This window comes from Podarcis erhardii (assembly GCF_964252035.2).
Source record: "Podarcis erhardii genome assembly, chromosome: 4".
Lineage (NCBI taxonomy): Eukaryota > Metazoa > Chordata > Lepidosauria > Squamata > Lacertidae > Podarcis > Podarcis erhardii.
The window spans coordinates 40,980,101-40,996,306 of NC_138508.1; the positions used below are offsets into that span (position 1 = coordinate 40,980,101).

Below are 16,206 nucleotides of genomic sequence, written 5' to 3' on the forward strand. Positions count from 1 at the left end.
TAGATTGAGATATAACCATTCTATTTCTCACGTCTAGGCAAAATCCATCTCGCACACAGTTATTTTTATTGCGCTACTGTGAAATGTTAATATATTCAGTATAAGGGGGAAAGTGATGGAGCTGTGTTTGTTTTTAAATAAGAAATGCACATATTTTCCTGATGTATCATAAATGAAACATGCTCGCAGGGAGAAAAAAAGATACTGCTTTTACAAGATGAAGCCTTGACTTTAGGCTTCAAAAATCTGCATCCCCACCCCCACCCCACACAAAGAATATTATTATAAATGGGAAAGAATATATAATGTTAACCTTGCTGTAAGTCAGGGTTTTGGTCCCATGGAGCTATAGATTAGCCAAGGATAAATCAATCAGGTACTCCAGATGAGCCATCTGGCTCAGAGGGATTACTTCTGTTAGTATGAATGTTTAAAGCAATCAGAATAAATGAATTGTTCTCTTTGTAAATAATAATAATTAAGAAAAAATAATAGACATTTGTTTACATTTAATTTCAAGTCAATTATTGTTTGCTACTGATGCTGGGGCAGCTTGATTTGCACCCCAGCTAGGCTGGCTGAAGGACCTAGTCTTACTTCTCAGACTAATTTGTGGACCCAAATGCTGTTGTTGCACTTCTCTAAATATTGTAAAACAGTTCTCAGCTCAAGAAATGTAGAGAAATGAATATTTTAGGGTTAAATGCATACTAAAATGTTATTTTGTGCAAAAAAGATGCATTAAAAATAACACAATTTTTGTGTGGGGCATACATGCTGGCATGTTTGTGCCATGCTGACATCACTGCCTCACTGGGGAACTGTGCCACACACCTGAGTGAATAAACTTTTGCCATGGACTCATAGAATTCTCTAAGAATTCTCATAGATTATAATCTCTGAGAAGTTCTGAGATTACATTCACAAACTCTTTTAGTACCCTTGGGTGCCATTTTATCAGGCCCTGGAGATTTGAATTACCAGCTTATTTCCTATTTTGGGCTTCTGCCTCTTCTTGCATCATTTATTTTGTTATCACCAGGTTGGGCACTGCTTTCCATTTGGGTGAAGACAGAGGCAAAGTAGGCGTTGAGCAGTTCTGCCTTATCTCTTGTCACCCAAAAGCATTTCTCCACCTTCTCCATACAGAAGAACTTGCTTGTTCTTCCTCTTGCTTCAAACACAGCTGAAGAAACATTTCTTATTATTTTAACACCTCTTGCAAGCCTGAGTGCATTCTGAGCTTTGGTCTGCCTGACCTTCTCCCTGCAACTAATGGTAACTTGTGTAGACTCTTCCTTCATGATTTCTCCTTTCTTTGCTTTCTTATACATTTCCTTCTTAGATCTCAGCTCATTTGTAAGCTCCTTATGCAGCCACACCAGTTTCTTTTGGTGTCTCTCACTTTTCTTTCTTGTTGGAATTGTCTGCCTTAGTGCCTTCAATACTCTGTCTCATATAATTTACCCCCCTCCCCTTCCTCACAGCATTTAGATCTTACTTAAAGCATTCTTTCTATTCTCCATGACATCTTTTTAAAAACCAATACTTTTTCATTTTTAAATAAAATGCATGTTGAATGCATTTCAAACTTCTCTTTAATAATATATCAGCTTTCCTAATGTTCTATCTCCAAGACAGACCCCACTCTTTAGAAGACTATCCCTGGGTGACGCTGTAGCAGACAGCAGAAAGCCCTTATAAGAACGGTTGCTGCCGGTATCTCTTAGCTAACTTTACATTGCCCCTAAGGCTGATCTATGCCTAAAAGGAACAACAAATCTCATAATAAATGTATGTCTGCTAATGAAAAACAGTGCATTAGCTTGTTTTTCTGGACTCAGCAATAAGCAACAAACTTTGGGAAAAGAAGTACTACGTTAGAGGTTAATGAGAAAACCATCAACAAACAAAACGTGTGTACAGATTGTGCTTCCCCAAAGATTGTGCTTCTTCTTTCAACATGGATATAGGATACTACTACACTTGTTGTCATGGTCCGGGTTACAGACAGTCGGAGTCCCAGCTCGGTACATCGGGACCGGGATACAGATCAGGAAGCAGGAATCAGCAGTCCAGGGGTCAGGAAGCCAAGAGTCCATGAATCAGGAAACCAGGAATCAGGAAGCCAAGAGTCTGAGGGTCAGGAAACCATGAAGTGTGTACTTTCAAAGGAGCATGTTGAATGAGCATGTAATGCAGGGTACTCTCAGATATTGCTGGACTACAGCTCTCATAATCCTGAATGACTGACTGTGCTGGCTGAGGTGTAACAACATTCAGATGACACCAGATTGGCTACTCTAGACCTAATGCTTTAGGAGGGCTTGGAATCAAATTTATGGAAGCTGTCATGAGAAATTGGCCAGGATATGCTAAGCAGAAAATTATTTTTACCCAGCTCATCTCCACCCAAAAGTATATGAAGAAATAAAATCACCTACAAAAACCTTTTACTTCCAAGCAATATGTATAAGATCAAATTCCTCAAGATTCCCTGGTACTTCTCTTTCTCATCTATTTCTTCTTCCAAAGCTATTCATGCCAAAAGCTTCAGAATCACTGATAGACCTATTCTAAGTTAATTAAAAGGAGGCAAGGTTCATGTACCTTTACTGCGGTGTGGAAGAGGGAATCTCAGTGGGCGTAGCTTTTCTCAACCCTACCTGTCAAGTGACAAGAGTTACCATGATCTGTTCCAAAGAACTATTGAAAGAGTCAAGAATACATTCTTACTTTGTATCTTGGCATCATATCTATTGCTAACTTTTGTACATTAAAGTTAGAAATCTAAAGAGATGCTTACAACCAAAGTTTTTTATTCACTTCTCCAAGCACGTGAAATGTTCAATTAAAACATCATTCTGTCTAAAGAAAAGATAATTGTGATCTAGATAATGAAATTCAAAAAGGACCATTTGTATCTGTTGTATCCAGCAAAGTATAGCAAAACAAATCTGCGTTTAACAAATGAAGGAATTAATGGAAATGGAATATGAATACATTGGTTTCCCTATACGCTTTATTTCCCTGGAGTTGAATTTGCATTCAGAATATATTAGAAATTTCACTACAAAGATTGTAACATGGAGGACGAATTGCTAATTTAACATAAATGAATCACACAGTGAGGTTGTCTTCAAAGATTTTACTGGGATGAAAAAGCTACCACCTTAAATGCTTGACAATATCCCTAATATACAGTGAAAAGCCCTACTGTATGGGAATCAGGTATCTGACACAATGTTACCGAAGAGGGAAGAATATAATATACTTCCATGCATGCTCACACGAGATAAAATCAATGAGAAGACGAAAAATACTGTTCAATGCTAATCATGTTCTTGGCTCAGTATCGAGAGAGATAAACAACCTGAGCTTCATCATTTTGGTCACAAGGGACTATAAATGTATGGTATTGTTGTCATAATATCTCACGTCCTAATTCACTTGTTGTTGATTAAATCATAAATAAAATATAAAGTTATCAAAAATCTATATTACTTTCAGCCACAAGAAAAAAAATCACATCACAGGAATTCTAAATCACAAAATAGAGTATTTATTTCCATTAGTTTTGCTAAGCATTCAAAGACAGGCCTGCCCTCTTGCCTAATTTTTTTCCTGTTAACTATCCAAAGGTGTGCATTTGATTGATCCATGACCACCTGGAAAATGCAGCCATTTTTCTCTGCAGGCCACATTTCCAAACAACATGTTTAAACCCGGGCAATGTTAGAAAGCAGTTACAGGCATGGATAGCTACTGGTGAATAAATACTGTAGATGGGAAAGCAGACTAGAGAAGATTGAGGAATTTTATCTTTTTGAACTTTGAAAATAATTTTTAGAACAGATTTATAGACCGCTCCCCATGGAGGATGAACCAACTCCCATGAGATGTGGTAGAGGTTGGGGGCCATCTGCCATACATGATTTAGTTAAGATTCTTGCATTGAAGTGAGTTGAACTAGATGACGCTTGTAATCCCTTCCAACTTTACAATCCTATGATTCTTTGAAATCTATATGCATAAAGTAATCATAGATGATACATTGTTCTGATTAGGAGATTTCTGATGACTGGCATTTTTAGGAAGTTACAGAGCTTTCTTTTATAACTGCTAATCTTCACTTACCATATAGGATGTTCAAACTTATCTGAACAATTAGTTCATATGTGCAACATTTTCCTTGAGGTGTTCAGGTGGCTATTAATGGCTTTCTTTTTAACCAATAAATATCATTTTTCTTCCGTGTTTAAGAATTTGGAACACTATAGCATAACTTCTTCTCCAGTATATTACTTAGTCCACTCATTTGCCATGCTCTAATAGAAGTAGTAGTGGTGACTTGTAAGGTGAATTATCTAAAAGATATAGAATGCAAAAGTAGATTATTCCGAACTAGTATTGTCCTTGCACTTGATAACAGTCAAGTTAATTGCTTAAGAGAGCTGGGATGTCTTCTAGCCAAAAAGTAACACTGGAAAGTAATTGGCACATTAGGCTGGGCTGCTGGAGGCAAAGGGTTTTAATGGATTCAAGGGGGGAAAGTCTCAAGGAAAGAAAGGAACAAATGAACAGTTGGTACAAATCATAGGAAAAGACTATTCAGCAAGATGGAATTACATCAAGCAGAATGTGTGAAATAAATTAAAGGTCATAAAAAGACCTTTTGAAGCAAATAGTGGGGAGGGGAAAGAGTGTAGAATATGCTTTTAGATGACTGCATAAGAAAGTGAAAGCTGAATTATTATTGGGCTACATCATCATCATCATCATTTATTAAATTTGTATACTGACCTTCATCAGTAGATCTCAGAGTGGTTCATAGCATAAAAATGCAAGATAAAAACACAAAATTTTACACACACACACACACACACACACACACGAAGAAACCAAACCAATGACCTCTCCCTCCCCACAAACACATTTTAAAGGGTATAGGATGTCAGTCAGCCAAAGGCCTGGTTGAAGATGAAGCTTGGTGACCATGGCTGAAGCTTGAAGAGCACTGAGGCACTGAGGACAGAACCAATCACTCCAAGAATCATGGATCTGTCACCAAAACAGCAGCCCCATCACTAGTTCACCTCTCTACTGTGATGTTCAATGGTGTGTTTTTCTGGCCCTGCGTTTATGAAAGCCTCCCATTCCTAATACTTCTGAATATTCTACATATGTGTCCAGACTTCATTTCACTATCACCAATTAGGACCTAACTAATTCACTGTGCATGTGATCAAGCAGTGCTAAAATGGAATGTATGGGGAGGAAACAGACCAATACTTTTCATGCATTGTGCACAGACGCTTCCATACATACATCTAGGGTTACCACGTGTCCGGAATATCCTGGACATATCCATAATACTGCTGTCTCTAGCAGTGTCTGGGCAAAAATCCGTAAAAATGCTTTTCAGGGGGAATCCGGATGTATGGCAGCCCATGGCAGCAGTGCCATTTTTGCTGATTTAGAAATAGAAAGAAAAGGAAGCAAAGAAAAGAAAAAGCTCAACAACTTTTCTGTCCAGATTTTCACTCTTTGAAATATGGCAACCCTAATATACCCCAATGCTTGTAGGTCCTAGTCACTAAATATACAGTCTCCATTTTCACCTGATGCAGGTCATGAATTTAAAGTCTGCGTATATTGAGGTATGTGCTGGACACCGTACACACATTCCAATCAAAATATCACACTCTTCAACTGTTCCAAAAATGCCACGGCCATCACAAAAACTGTGGAGGAATCATGGATAATTACTTTGTTGCAGAGAGTCCCGATCTAAGCTTCTCTTAAAGGGGCAATAGGCTTGCAGCTAGCTTGCTGTTCTAGTGTAGCTGCAGTTTTGCCCATGGCCCCTTTAGGAGTAGCTTGGCTCCCTGTCTTCACCATGTGGGAAAAGTGCAGCTGACAGAGAGTTCAAATAGCCTCTGTATCGTAGCCACGTCATGTCAAGCAGCCCTCCACTTTTCCAGGGACGCAGTCTGTGAATTGTAGAACAGTCACAGCCTATTTTAGGAGAGTGTTTAATTGAGTGGAAATATAAACCAGAGAAGATCATGAAGCTACATCCACACAGGGGAAGAACGGGAACAATAATAATTAACCTCCTTTTATGTAGAGCCTTTGAATGTAGGACACAGGAGGACAAAAGTTTCCAATGAGCAGCCTGATCCACAACCCAGTTATTTCAAAGAACTTGGATTTAATCCAAATTGGTTCCAGTAACTTGCATGGGAATTAGCTTAATTCCAAGTTCTTCAGCTTACCTGGATATTGGGTTATGCTGCATGTGAGCAGGAATAATTTCTCTTCAGCTATGTTTGGACTACAGCCACTGTGCTAGAATTTAGATGTATAATTTCAAAGGCCAAATTGTCACTTGAGTGCCTCATTTCAACGGAAAGATAATGTGAGGCAGGAGACTAACAATAAGGGCTGCAAAATGTAATTGAGACTAGAGGCAAAACTTAATTACCTAGCTTGGAATTGGACCAAGGCATCAGTGATTAATACTCCACTCATACAGGAACCACTATAGAGATCTACAATCGCCACACCACACCAACAGAATCCATAGCAAAAGTGTTGGGATATTAGTTTAACACTTCCTCATGGAGGCATTAAAGTAATGAGCGCTAAACAACTGCAACCATTTCTTGGAACATGTCAGCCTTCCATATGAGTTTCCTAGCAAACTGTTTTGGTGAAAATTAATGGTGATGCAATGATTGCCATCAAGAAGGGTCATTGTTCAGTGGTAGAACAATGCATAACAACTTTGCATGCATAAGGTCCCAGGTTCAATTCCTGGTATCTCCAGCTAGGGATGGTAGAGACCCTTGTTTGAAACCCTGGATTCTCCCTTACTTGTGAGTATAACTCCTGAACAGATCTTTGTTAATGCATATTTTAGGTCACATTAGAGTGCACCAATACATTGAGTAAGCGCAAGCTGCTGTCTACCCTGTGCTTGCTGCAGTTCATGGAAAACCTGTGGCAAATTATTGCTAGATGAAAAAGTGAGAATGAGATATACATTCTCTATTGTCTTTGACATTATAAAACAATTTCAAGGAAGCATTTAGGACAGAAAGCTACATCACTTATCATAGCGAAGGAAAAGAATAATAAACAATCATCTCAAGAAGGAATTGTAAGAATAATGAGACAACTGGATAACACAATCCACTGCCCCGACATCAGATAAATGCAGATGTGGCGTGCCATATGTTACAGAGCCATCTCACTATGAAATGACTGATTACCTGCATGATTCATCCACAATCAATCCCCAATCTGATGGTAGGATGGGGAGCATAAAACCAAACAGACTCCTAAGGAGCAAACAATTCAACCACTATTGAAGAAAAATAAATGACTTTGTAGCAGAATGTTGCTCTGGCTGATTTATATTTGTCTTTTAGATATAAAAACGGCATAAAAAATGTTCCTATTGAAAAGTTACATCCCTCCCATGTTACTTCTATAGCACTATTCCTTGGGTCACTAAATACAGTGGTACCTCGGGTTAAGTACTTAATTCGTTCCGGAGGTCCGTTCTTAACCTGAAACTGTTCTTAACCTGAAGCACCACTTTAGGTAATGGGGCCTCCCACTGCTGCCACACTGCCTTCTTAACCTGAAGCACTATTTCTGGGTTAGCGGAGTCTGTAACCTGAAACGTATGTAACCTGAAGCATATGTAACCCGAGGTATCACTGTAAAGTGCCAGGGCACAGTTACACAATCATCTGGGTGCCTAGTGGTTGAGGGCTACCCTCCACATGTTGACTTCCAGCTTGAGCTGGGGGGGGGGAGGAGGAGAAGAGAACTTCAATTTACTTCACATTTAAAGGCAAACCTACCTGATTCATAGTTCCCTTTTAATTCATGCTTTTCTGGATTTTGCAGGGTAGTTCTCTTACCAAGTAAAGTGTACAGAAATACAAAGGGACACAGGTGGCGCTGTGGTCTAACTGACTGAACCTCTTGGGCTTGCTGATTGGAAGTTCAGCAGTTTGAATCTGCACGATGGGGTGAGCTCCTGTTCCTCTGTCCCATCTTCTGCCAACCTAGCTGTTAGAAAGCACACCAGTGCAAGTAGATAAATAGGTACCACTGTGGTGGGGAGGTAAACAGCATTTCTGTGCGCTCTGTCTTCTGTCATGGTGTTCCATTGCACCAAAAGCAGTTTAGTCATGCTGGCCACATGACCCAGAAAGCTGTCTGTGGACAAATGCCGGCTCCCTCAGCCAGAAGCAAAATGAGCACCCCACCCCATAGTTGCCTTTGACTGGATTTAACCATCCAGGTGTCCTTTACCTTTTACCTTAAAGGAATACATGTACAGTTGTACCTTGGATCCCAAACGCCTTGGTACTCAGACGTTTTGGCTCCGAAATGCTGCAAACCCAGAAATGAATGTTCTGGTTTGCTAACGTTCTTTGGAACCTGAACGTCCGACAGGGATTCTGCAGCTTCCGATTGAGTGCAGGAAGCTCCTGCAGCCAATCAGAAGCTGTGCTTTAGTTTTCAAACGTTTTCAGAAGTCAAACGGACTTCAGGAACGGATTCTGTTCGAGAACCGAGGTACGACTGTACTTGGAGGAAATGTGCATGAAAAGTACACGCAAAAATGCATCACATGATGGGAAATTGCTTTGCAAAATGTTTAAATGATGCAATATTCCATACAGAAATTGATATATATGGGGGGGGCGGCGGATTGCACTCGAATACTGACTTTCGTGGTGACTGGTGTTTTTTAAAAAAAATCTGCAAACTGATTTTGAAATGTGAAGAACTGAACTTAAGAGCTAAAAAAAAAAAATGAAACAGAAACTGAAAATGACAGATTCACCCATCCCTGCCTACATGCTGTGATGAACCCATAATTGGCACCTACTACTATGTACAGCTTCCGGAATGTAAGTTAGACCTACAACAAAATGTTGCAATGTGGAGTGGACCAGCTCAGTATTCCAACCAGTGAGGCATATTCCATTCCATTCCCTGATTTTTATTTCCACCAATTCCTAATAAATGCTGAGTATTCTGTGCCCAGCGAGTATGCTCAATACTCTTAGGACTGTTGGGGGACATGGGGGGGGGGGTTGTGCTTTGTTTCTTGAGGTTTCTGTAAACATGCAGATACAGCCTTTATTGTACATGAGTGATACTATTTTGTTTTCATAAGAATCCACACTCGCTCCAAACAAATCTTGAACATACTGAGCAGCACACAGAACCAACCTGCCATAGTTTGGCACCTGCATTCAGCTTTTGCACCTGCTTCTCTCATGACTAGAGGCTGTGAAAACTTGTCATTTCCAACAAATACTGTAATAGTGTGTAGTAAAATGCCATTAAATATACTGATACGTCTGGCACTATTTCAGCAAAATGTGAATCCCCCAAAGCAGACGAAAACTGAGGAATTTAAAACCAGGATTGACCTTTGTAGGCCTCCTCATATAGCCATTTCCCACTTCGCTGATATCTTGCTACAGAATTAACTAGAAATGTGGAAAGGAAGCAATAATCTACTCCAAAAGTGGGGTAGGGAAGATACATGCCGCACACAGCTTTGTACAATACACCACATGTGGGATTGGGCCACCTGTACTGATCCTGCAATTTTCCAATTGGATCAGAAGGGATCAATGTAGGGCTCATCACATTTGCTGCATAGGTATTGAAGCCTGGTTGGGTTGCATCCGAGGCCAGGCAAAAGCCTGTGCAGATAAAGTTGGAATTATTCGTCTCATTTTTCACTGCTAGCATTGCTTAAAAGAGGGAGTTAAAGATTTATTCCTAGACAGTGCTGTAACTCAGTGATTATTAGTCATAGATAGAAAGGGGGGGTGTAGTCCTTTGCGTTATAGTCTTTCCTTACTTTTAATCGCAATTCTTTTTCAGATTACTAGACCATAGTTTACACATAGGTTTAAAATCGTATTATACACATCAGCTTTGCTTCTGACTGCAAGGCTGCTTTCCTTTCTTTCAGCGCAAGCAATTGCTGCCTCAAAGTGAGTGGCTTTTGTGAAGAATGACATGCACTTGACAGATTTTTCTCATCCATTTTTATCAAGAGCTCCAAGAAGACCTTTTATCCTTCCATAGTCCCTCGAAATGCCTTCAAGCTCAGCTCAAATTCCAGCTCATTGATGTGCATGCCATTCTATGCTTGAGACACACATTTTTTTTTTATTGGGGGAGTCAACAGAAACCACTGAAGCAAATAGACTTGTTTCTGCCCTCTCCATTAGGCCTTATCCAGGAAATATATCAAAGCATGCCCCACTTGCATACATAGCAGATTGAGGGTAGTTTTTTCTGCAGGCCATGGGAACATAGCCTTTTCAAGTGAGGCGTGTGTGCCAAATTTGCCAATTTTAAAATAATTATAGGTAGCTTGGGTGGGAAAGCACATTGTCTTGTGCTAAATTTCACAGCAGGAGGACCTGTTTCCAAAGCAGGGATAAGGGAAGCTGTGACCCTCCAAATATTGTTGGCCTTTCTTCTTCCCTGACCATTCACCATGCTGACGGGAATTGGAGTCTGGGCTTGCTTTTGCACCTCTTCCCTTCCAATTCCTTTTCCTTTTGTGTCATGTCTTTTAGATTTCACACCTAAGGGCAGGAGCCATCTTCTTACTGATTGTGGGGAATGTTTTCAGCTATAGAGCAGGGTAAAAGTCTATAAACAAACAGAGATTAATCCAAATTTAACATGCCATTGCATTACCCCAGTTATACCTGCAGTTTCCTAGATCTCATCAATCTGAACAAAGGAGGGATTGTGATTCCATACCACAGGACTGTACATTGTGCCATATATTAGCTGTTGCCTGAACCAACTTTATGCAGAATTTGTACAGTAGCGTGCTACCAGTCAACAAAGCCCCATGCCTTGTATTTTTCACCTGTAGCTCTCATTACAGCTGATCGCATGTTTATATACTGAAAGACTGGGCTCTGTCATCATTTTGAAAAGTTATGATTTCTTTACCTATAAAAGAAATTGCTTATTCATAACCAGGAATAGAATTGTTTCACTCCAAAAGCAATTTTAGTCCGCATTGCATTGAACTGTAATTAAAGATTTATGATACTATTAAAGGGTAATGTTGTAGTTAATCCTTAATAATGAAACACCTCATAAAGGTTTGGTGTTACATACAAAGCTGACTGCAATTGACAAGTTCTGCAAAAAATATTTATTGTATATTCTCAGTGTCAGCAAAGATTGTACTGTTACTGTTCCCTCTTGAATAATATTCAATGGAACTGTGGATTTAATTGAGCAACCTTGAGATATAATATATATTATGCATGATGAAGATACATTTCTATAAAGATGTCTAAAGGGCAGATTCATTTATTGCCAAAGTGAATAATAGCACTGCATCCAGACATAACATCCCTATAAGAACTCCATCAGTAAAGGTGGAAAATTGTAGTCTATTATTCCTTTGCATTGGCTACCTCACTCTGTAGCCAATTTGGCAGCAATACTGACAATGTTTCTGGAGGACAGCTTCTGGCACACCAAGTCAGAAAGGGCAAAAATTGTACTGCAACAATGGCATCCTAGCTAGAAATGTCGGAGAATTCAGATGAAAACAGGAACCGGAACAGAAATTCCTGATGTTCATTTCTTTGTCCCATGCCCAGAATGGAAAACAATCCGCTAGCCAAAGGGTACATAATTGGTTATAGGTTCCCCCCACCCCCATTTGTATTGAATAAAATGGTGTGGAATAAAATAAGGACAATGTAACTTATGTGATTTGTGTAGTTAATTATTTAAGTTCCATTATTTTGCTGCTGCAGACAGTGAGATGCATAACATAGTCTTTGGTAGAAGAAGAAGTGCAGTAGAATGGAAACAGTGCTGTGTGGGCCAAATACAGTGCAGAATGGGAAATGATGCCTCCTTACATCCAAAATCTTATATGGGGAGTAGGGTCTGGCTTTTGGCCTGCCACTGTGCTGGTCCTGATGCCATGGTCCCTGGGACATATAATTTCCAGTGTGCCTGAAAGAAGAGGCACCTGGGCGAAATTGCATTTCTCAGGGTCCCTGCTAATTCTGGTGCTGCTGTACTGGAGTTTCAGCAAACACCAGGTAGGAAGCCTGGGAATAATCCAAGGAGATCCTCACATCACTGCTAAATTTTGTCTTGGAATAAATCAGATTATTTTACTTTTGAAGATAGCTTTTTGACCCCAACTCTAAGTCAAGAGGCTGGTGGCAGTGGTGATAATGGGGTTTCTATCAAGTATGTTAAAGATGAAAGTAGCCGGATATTTGTAGTGTCTGGATCAAATAAGTTCTTCTTATTACATTCATAAATATGTCTGTGAATTGTATCTGAAATCTGATAAAGGAATATATCTTGCTTCTGTCATCTGGGCTGATTCAGAGGGCACACTTAATGGTATGAATAAAAAAATATGGAAAAATGAGTCTCCGTTACTTAATTGTTCATACAATGGGGCAAGATATGGCTGCTGACGAATGTAATTTAATTTAAACAAGTCTAAGAATTCAAAGGCTCTTTCAACTTGCAGGCATTATTTGTCATCCCATCAGAGGCCAAAATGGTGTCTTAACAGCTCTTCTAAAGAATTCATTGAATAGTGGAATACGTTGCTGACAATGCACAATGTGATTTTGGAAAGTGCTAAAATGTTACTTTGAAGCAGAAAGAGAGTGAAAGATAGTGTGTGAGGAAGAGCATATCTAGATCAGAGCCAATTCAAACAAAAACAACAACAAAAAACAAGGCAAAATGTAGTACAACAGCCTTTAGGTCTCCCTACCACCCCAGAAACAGTTACAGAGGGCTGCTCATTTGGAAACTTACATATCTAGGAGAATGTGTTGACAATCTTAGCTTTTGAAAGCCTTGGGAATTTGCAACCCGTTGCCATATTGCAAACTATTCTTTTACAGGCATTTTAAAGCACTAGTAGCTCACACATAGACCATGAAAAGCAAGGGTGGGAAAGTCATTTCACCTCGGGCTGCATTCATTTATAGGCAACCTTCTGCCAGCAGTTGGGATGGAGGCAGAGGCAAAAAAGGGGCAGAGGAATAAATGCAAATTTTTACCTTTGTACATGGGCTCACACATCTCTCCCTTTCCTCCATCTAGGGAAGCAAGAGGCATTATCAGTGTTCAGGACACATTCCAGCCAGGCAAACACAGTGACAGATGGTTGCTGTTGTTTTTCACATATTTTTCAATGGGAGGTATTTGACTGTGGAAGGAATCTTCCAGTGGGATTTTTCATTAAGTACAAATAACATCTTCTGAGAAGCTACATACATTAGGACCTTAACATGAGGAAGAGTTAAACCTTCTCCTATCAGCTGCAATTTCATTCATTGCCAATCTTCTCCACCTACCCTGCTTGTGGTTGCTGCACAAAATATGCAAAGAGGCATTTAATGTCATGTGCAGTTTGACCACCACTCTGCTGTGGTGGTGTGACGCATATCACCAGCCTAATACTAAAGGCAATGGCATTGTACTAGCACAACTTTTTTTATACCCGGTGTTCGAAACTCCCATTGTTCTAGGCACATTTTGTGACAGGAAATTTCATTAGCACAAGCAGTTTCTGAGCTCTGGGTGCAGTAGTGCACCTGAGATTTCAGATTAAAACTGCAGAGTGGAAGAAAAGGAGGACCCTTTTCTGCTTCCCCACTTCCAGCTACTCTCTGAAGACTGGAGAAGAGACCCTCTGAAGAATTTTAGGGGGTGGGCAGGGGAAGGACTGGATCATGTGAGAAATGAACTTAATATTTTAGCTGCAGTTCATTCATTTTCAGCTTTGTATACTTGTTATGTAAAAATGTGTGCCTCAACATTCCATTGTTGCACCCATAACCTAGGTTTAAGGTGCCATTTAGCTCCTAGCTTTCATATCTCAGTTTCTAACACTGGTTACACCTTACCCTCAACATTGTGTGAATTTATAGCAGTTTATATAATCAGACCCTACAAGGACTTCCCTTTTAATGTCCTTCCCTTGTGCCTGAACTCTCACCTCATTTTCCTGGTATTTCTCCCCATAAACTCCACCCACAGCTTGATAATAACATGATAAGGGGACATCATTGGCAGAAGTAAGAGGTGAACCTATGGTTTTGACTCTGAGTACCAAGATATCTAATAGAAATGTCTAAGAGGAAGTGTTTCTTGTTAGAATTCTGTTTACAATTGGACGGGGCAGAATCCCAGAAGCTTTTCTCTAGGGAATGGTTTCAACAAAGGATTGTTTATTATGTTTAGCCTACTTTTCACTGTTGATATATTTTGCCAATTAAAGGCGGTTTTAGAAAGTTCTTTTTCAAGCTTGTGAGCAGTGTGCCGCTACACCTCATGGAAATAAATAGGATGCACTTGAGTAAAATGCACTGTGGTGTAAGAAAAAGCTCAGCAATAAACAAGCACCTCTTATTTTAAGTCATCAGTTTGCCCCCACGGTTATTTCACCCCATGATATCAATAAGCTGTATGCATTCATTGACAAAACAAAGACCCTACGGTGCATGGGGCAATCTGATTGCCCATAGTCTTAAGATGCAGAATAAAAATGAATGCAAATGAGGATGTGCTGATTTTCACAGTGGGTCAGAGACAACACCTATGCACTGTAATCAGCAATCAGAGGACAACCACTAGTGTTGCTACATCACTGCAGAAGCAACAGTCAAGTTGACTGGCATTCCAACACCTTAACCGCTGCTTGAAACATGGTGTTCATATGTGGCGCACTTTTATTTCCATCCGTGGTTTAGAGCTTGCATGCCAAAGGTTGCTTGCTCTTTTTTGTGAAAGAAAAAAAATCACTTCAAGCCATCAGGATGGAATGCCAGTTAGGCTAAGTAAGCATAACTATTCAAAGTAAAAAAAACAAAAACAAAACCCCAACTAATTAAAAATATTCATAAGCAGCAATTAAAAGTCCAATGTCCACCTAAACACCCTAAATACAATTAAAATTCAAGCCAAGACTCCTGAAGAGAGCAAAAGGAAACAGTCATGTGGCTCCCATCTGATAAGCTTCTGCAGCCTAGTGATTTACAGCATAATCTTAACCATGTCTATTCAAACTTAAATCCCATTGAATTCAACGAGCCCTTCCAAAAGGGTGTGAAAGAATGTGGTGCTAACAACCAATAACAAAATAAAGGTCTACCAGGCTTGTGTGATGAGCACGCTTTATGATAGTGAGTCTTGGGTAACTTACACCTGCCAGGAGCAACTTACACCTGCCTCAACACCTTCTCCATGTGCTGCATCAGGAAGATCTTGGGCATCACATGGCAGGACAGAGTCTCAAACAAAGATGTGCTCTCCCAAGCCCACATTCGCACTCCTGTTTCAGTGACGTCTACACTAGCTCGGTCATGCCCACACAATGGTACGATCCCCAAGAACATGACTGAAGCTGGCTTCAGTCTCCATGCCCATTGGCAAACCGGCTCTGCATTACAAAGACGTCTGCCAACGTGATATGTACGCTGGCAACATTAACTGTGTCATATGTGAATCCCCTGCAGACAACTGCAGTGCCTGGAGATAATCAGGCCATGCATTCACAACAGTGATCAGAGGAGCAATGACTGCTGGGAAGAACATAGAAAGAAGAAACACCATATGCATTATATATGCATTACAGTGGTGCCCCGCAAGACGAACGCCTCGCAAGACGGAAAACCCGCTAGACGAAAGGGTTTTCCGTTTTGGAGGCGCTTCGCAAAACGAATTTCCCTATGGGCTTGCTTCGCAAGACGAAAATGTCTTGCAAGTTCCTGCGGGGGTTTTTCCCCTCTTTTCCCCCTTTTCCTAAGCCCTAAGCCGCTTATCAGCTGATCCGCTGATAAGCCGCTTATCAGATGATCCCCTAAAAGCCACTAAACCGCTAATAACGCTAATCCGCTAAGCTGTCAATGGGCTTGCTTTGCAAGGCGAAAAAACCGCTATACGAAGAGCCTCACGGAACGGATTAATTTCGTCTTGCGAGGCACCACTGTATATATGCATTAGCATAATCAGATGCCTTCATCTGCCCCAGCTGCAACAAAACATGTCTCTCTTACATGGTCTCTTCAGCCACAGCAGGTGCTGTAACTCTCCAATGGTTTGATTTCATCCCCAATGGCACACTTCCAT

At 40.3% G+C, this 16,206-nt stretch overlaps 1 long non-coding RNA gene across 1 annotated transcript in view; it reads right to left on the reverse strand.

Moving 5' to 3' along the window:
- Positions 1–15,822, reverse strand: part of LOC309340784 — a 393,472-nt gene extending 377,650 nt beyond the window's left edge. The window contains exon 1 of the long non-coding RNA XR_014156079.1: positions 15,711–15,822. This is a non-coding gene — a long non-coding RNA (uncharacterized lncRNA). The remainder of the gene's footprint in view (positions 1–15,710) is intronic.
- Positions 15,823–16,206: the final 384 nt, after the last annotated feature.